The following is a 5,750-nucleotide window of genomic DNA, read 5'->3' as shown; positions in this document are numbered from 1 at the left end:
GTACTTTCCTGTCTCCTGGGACCCTCATGAAAATTAGATGTGCCATCCCAGGAGATTATTCCAAGCAAGTATCATTCTGAGTAAATACAATAAATGGCATTTGACTGTGCCTCTCAGTGGGGATGTGAAGCTGTCGAGCATAGGAGACATTGCGTTGCTGCGCTATCAGCAGCAAGGCTCCAGGACTGTGCATTAGGCAACAGGGTCATTAGTTGAGTCACCGGGAGTGAGACAAAGACAATCTGTTTTTGGAGCAGGTTGGGTACCAAGTGCCTGAAAAGGACTGCAAAAGCGATCGGAGACCTACGTGGACAGCTTGTCATCATATAACTCTTGTGGACGGACTTCGGACGGGACTTTAAACGTCTTGGCTCAGGGTCCCAACGAAGCTCCAACTGTTGGAAATTCAGATGAGATGTAATGTGGGGGTTGAGGGGACATCTGATTTCTGTAGGAGTCTGGATATTTTTCTCTGTTGTACCCAGTGGTGGCTGCTATCGGAGACAGGATGGGTCTGATTGAATCTAGGAGGTCTTGTGTTTCTGCCCCAGCAGTTGAATCCAGCGAGCAGAATGATTCTCTCTACATGTGAATAGTTTGTACAGCACAGCATCCCAAACTTGCAGGGCCTTGTTTGAGTGGGGAGGATGTACCACTGCCTGTACATACATGGGAGAAGTGGAGCCACCTCGGCGGCAGTGCCTTTTCTCCGAGATGAGACCTTGTAGATGTCTCTTTGTGGAAACTCTACAAGGGGTTGGTTGGTCAAAGGAGATTGGATCAATGATCCAGTAGTTTTGGTAGCCCCACCCCTGGCTCACTTGCACTTGGAAGCCCAGGAGGGAGTTAATGCTAGTGAACAAGACCATGACAGCATGATCCAAGCAGAACAGTTGTGATTTGTGTGAATCTTAGCTCGTCTACACCTCTGCTTCCATGATGCATCAGTCTTGGGAGTCATCATTCCTCTAAAGCCCCATAATCCCTTCTGGCTGTGCAGAGTTTTCCAAGTCAACTTTCCAATATAATTCATCATGAAGCTCTACCTGGTCAGGTAGGCTGTCTGCTTCTGAGAGGTGCTCACTCCCTTCCTATGTTTGTCATGTAAATAACCTAAATAAGGCAGAAGCGGAGATGTGGAGCGATAGACCTTTAATGTAATCTCACATAGGAGTCACTTCTCTTTCAGGAAGAGTCCTGATTTAAGACTTCTGCCCCCAACAAAAATTCCCAGTAGAGCCAGAGGACGTTTTGCCTGAGTCAGGAGTATAAGGTTAGACCCAGCATCAGAGCATTGCTCTCTGTCTAGTCTCATTCTGTTCTTAACATAGGGTTTCTAATCAAATTCCAGAGTGAGTTTTGTGATGTAGACCGAAGCTGCTTTCTGGAATGGATCAGAGCTGCTAAATTGTTATATATAGTAGCTTCATTATTTTTTTTTTCTCCAAACAGTCTCTTGAGCTGAGATACCTTCTCAGTGTAATAGAACATTGTTTTTCTTCACATACACAAGATTTGTTAGAGCAATAAACACATCAGTCATGATTTGCTATTTTTTATTGTCTCCTAAATGCTCTAAGCAAAGAATATCAGTGTATTTTAGTTATAAAAGCTACAATGTAAGGAAAATAGATTGGAAAATCGGAGGTAGAAGGGAGCCAAAGAATAAATGGGAGCTCAACAGAAAGAGAAAAAATGTTCATATCGCTGCTACTCCTTTCTGTAGCTGGTTCCCAAACGTTAGGAAAACAGGAAAGGAAAACATATGCTGTAATGTTTATAGCCAACCCCTGTTAGCTTCTAAAACAATTTCTATATTCATTTTCACTGAATATGCATTTTTGTCAGTCCTTTTTGCTCTGCAAATATGGAAAGGTAAAGCAAGCCAATTAGTATGGGAGGATATGGAACGCATCCCGTTCACCAACTAAGCCAGGGGAACTTATTTGTTGTCACGGAGAAAAACCACAAGGTGAATGCTCTGGCTCTGGCTCTGTGTGTGTGTGTGTGTGTGCGCGTGCGCGCGCGTGTGTGTGTGTGTGTGTGTGTGTGTATATATATAATGGCCAGGGTTGCTCTTATTTATAGCATAAAATCCAGACTTTTGAACAAGAAGTTTGGGGTTGTGTACTCTGTATTTTGGATTTATCCTTCATTTTGTTTGAGAAGATTTTGTTACGGTTACAATATAAATTCTTCCCTAGGATGACGAAGGCATCGTTGTAAATGCAGCCGTGTTCCTCTTACTTATAATGTGGGCCAGTCAGATGCCAGCAATGCTTAAATTTGATGAAGCATTTGCATAAGTAAGCTGTTTTCTGTGTTAGTGCCTTTATGGAGGAATCTGGTTTTCCCTGTTAGGCTATCGCTACGGTTATTCTGTTAGCTGTTATGTCCCCTCTTGCTAGGACTCCCTTAAGAGATAGGAACAGCATAACCCAGTGCATAGCTCTGAACTTTATTGATCATGTCTCTAACACAGGGGTGGGCAAAATGTGGCCCGTGGGCTGGATGTGGCCCGCCAGGCCATTCTATCCAGCCCGCAGGGCTCCTAAAAATCTAGAAAATTAATATTTATCTGCCCCCGGCTGCCTGTCATGCGGCCCTCGATGGCTTGCCAAAACTCAGTAAGCGGCCCTCCGCCTGATATAATTGCCTGCCCCTGCTCTAACACATAAGGGGATATACCTGAGCACTCACACCAGCTAGTTGCCTGTTAATTTCATATGGAATATTTTGCATGAATAATTTTAAAACCCCTTTATTTCTGTGCGTTTCTATTAGTTTTGCACTCCAGGATGCATTGCTTTTTATCCCTGCAGTAGCCTTTTCCTTCTAGATAAGGCTGGCTGAGATGCTTTTTGAGTTCAGCATGCATAGCACACACAGAATTTAGCTGCCCTTCATGTGTTACTAAACTGACTGGCTTCCCAGAAAAGAGAAGATGAGCAGCTCTGTGCAAATGCCAAAACCAGAAAAATGCAGAGAAACAAGTCATATTTTTTCCTGTGATGGAAAGGGTTAAAACGCATTGTTCATTGTCCTCAAAAATGGTGGATCAATTGTGACAAGAGTCCAAAAAGTCATAGAATTGTACAAAATTAGGGCTGGAAGGGACCTGGAAGTCAATTAATAGACTTTAGAACAGAGGTGGGCAATTATTTGGGGTAGAGGGCCGCTTACTAAATTTTGGCAAGCCATCGAGGGCCACGTCACAGGCAGCCAGAGGCAGCTAAATATTAATTTTCTAAATTTTTTAGGGGCCCTGCGGGCTGGATAGAATGGCCTGGTGGGCTGCAGCCGGCCTGCGGGCCACATTTTGCCCACCTCTGATCTAGAGTATGATTTTTGTGTTAAGGCACTGATATATTGGATTAAAAATTGGAGTAAAGCAGCTTGCACACTGCAGAGGGAAAAAGGATGTCTCAAATGGAAGATTGGCAGGCCATTTGTGAATGAATACAAAAACATCCGGGGCAGTTAAAGGTTCAACATGTTGATGAGCACCCCTTGTTTCAGGGGCACCTGGCTAAACCCCTAGGGACAGAGGTAGGGCTGGAAGCCATGTCCAGCAGAGATCCCTTGAACTTTTACTATGCATTTGCTACTTCAGGAACAGCTTTGTGTTCTGAAAAAAGTATTTTATCTAACCAAGGGCGTACAGTACGTTGTTTAGGCTGGGGGAGATCGCTTGTTGCTTAGTTGTTTATAATTGCTGGCCTCGCTAGAAGCTGGAAGGGGGGTTACTTGGGAGGGAGCTGGAAGGGGGGTTACTTGGGGGGGAGCTGGAAGGGGGGTTACTTGCTGGGCTTGCTACACATCTCATCACATCAGCAGGTTTAACCTGTTACGTAGCTATATAAGGCAGACGCCCACTGGGGTGGGGGTGCTTGCTTTGCGAACGATTGCCAAGCACCACTTTCTGCGCAGGAAATAAAGGTTAAGTTGGATCCTTCACCCCTGTGTGTTTATTGGCACAAGCGCACCGGGCACGAACTCACTGTCCTTTGGGGACAACAATCTCACTGCAGAGGCGCTGTTCCCAGCCAGCAACTTCATGCTAGTGCTCCTGGCACTGGCTCTTCCCTTGGGGAGATGGAAGTTACTGCGCCATGAAGAAATCCTTACATCTTAGCAGGTTTCCTCTGGGAGTGATGTCTCCGTGGAACTACCAAGCCGGCTCTTGCTGCTCTGGGTTGGGCAGCAGTCACTTCGGTGGCACACTTCAGGGATGCAAAGTTTCCTGAAGCAGCTCTGGCTGGCTCCCTCATCTCCACACCTATTGCCTCACAGTCCCTTCCAGTGCCAGCAGGCCCCACAGCACGCTCACCCACACCCAGCTGGCATAGCCCTGCTCCTGCTGCTACCCCATGGATCCTTTTGCCCATCCAGCTCCTACCTGCCTCTAGTCTCAGTCAGTCCCCCTGAGTCCCTACCCTCCTCCTGTCTCTCCACATTATCACCATCTCCCTCTGGCCCATGGTTTCAGCGCTCTCACTCTTTTCAGCTCCCTTTCTCTCCTCCTGGTAGACCTTCTGGTTCCCTCCTTAGAAGAGTTGGGATGGGCTAGCAGACTCAGTACTGCACCAGGACTACCAGACCTGCACTCTCTTCCCAGCTTTGTCACTGCCCTTGGGCAAGTCACGTGGCCGCTGTGCCTTATTTTCCCCCATCTGCAAAATGGAGATAATACTACTGACCAGTTTGCGGACTATTTAGACACCACCATAGAACTGGGCTTTATTAATACAGGAAACCCTCACTATTCGCAGGTTCGGCATTCGCGAATGCTGAACCCGCTTCTTAAATGCACTTAAAGGAGCTCCTCAGGAGCTCCGCACTTGCTGCAGCTACGCTCCCACTGTTGCCAAAGCAGCCATGCCCCCCACACCTCCAGCTGCCGGGGGCACCGAGTTCATGAACACGGACGGCATTCATGAACGCAGTGCCTTATTTGCAGATTTCACCATTCACGGGGGATACGAGAACGTATCCCGTGAATGGCGAGGGTTGCTTGTATTCCTTCTTTCACTCTTTCACAGATTCATAGATGCTAGGGTCGGAAGGGACCTCAATGGATCATTGAGTCCGACCCATGCCCATGGCAGGAAAAAGTGCTGGGGTTAGATGACCCCAGCCAGGTGCTGTCCAGGCTCTTCTTGAAGACCCCCAAGGTAGGGGAGAGCATCGCCTCCCTTGGAAGCCCGTTCCAGATTTGGACAACCCCAACCGTGAAGAAGTTCTTTCTGATGTCCAACCTAAATCTGGTCTCTGCAGGTTGGGGCCATTGTTCCTGATTATTCCAAGGGGTACCCTGGTAAACACAGCATCTCCTATTTCCTGCTGCTCCCACCTGCTGAGTTTGTATACTGCCACAAGATCTGCCCTCAGCCTTCTCTTGCAGCCTTCCATGGTGCTCCCTCCTTGCTGAGTGGAAGAGGGTGACCTCCTTCCCACAATCCAGTTACTTACCTGATTTTCAGGCTTTTCCCAGTTGTTGCCAGCAGCTCAAACTTTCCTCCTCTGCTCAGACAGTTCGTGGCTTGTCCACACACACAAACATGCCCATTTACCATGACATTGGTTAAATCGGTGCAAAAATAGGTGTGGGGGTCCTGTCATATCAACATTGAGCACTTAGCTAAAACTTGGGGTCCTGAGGGTTGTTTCTATTCAGAGGAAGAACAGGAGGTGACTGTGCTGAACCCTTGATTGTTCATGAAGAGTGGGGAAAGTCCCGTGTCCCTGAA

Source organism: Alligator sinensis, unplaced genomic scaffold (assembly GCF_000455745.1).
Source record: "Alligator sinensis unplaced genomic scaffold, ASM45574v1 scaffold907_1, whole genome shotgun sequence".
NCBI lineage: Eukaryota > Metazoa > Chordata > Crocodylia > Alligatoridae > Alligator > Alligator sinensis.
The sequence above is the reverse complement of the archived record's forward strand: the minus strand, read 5'-3'. Positions refer to the sequence as shown.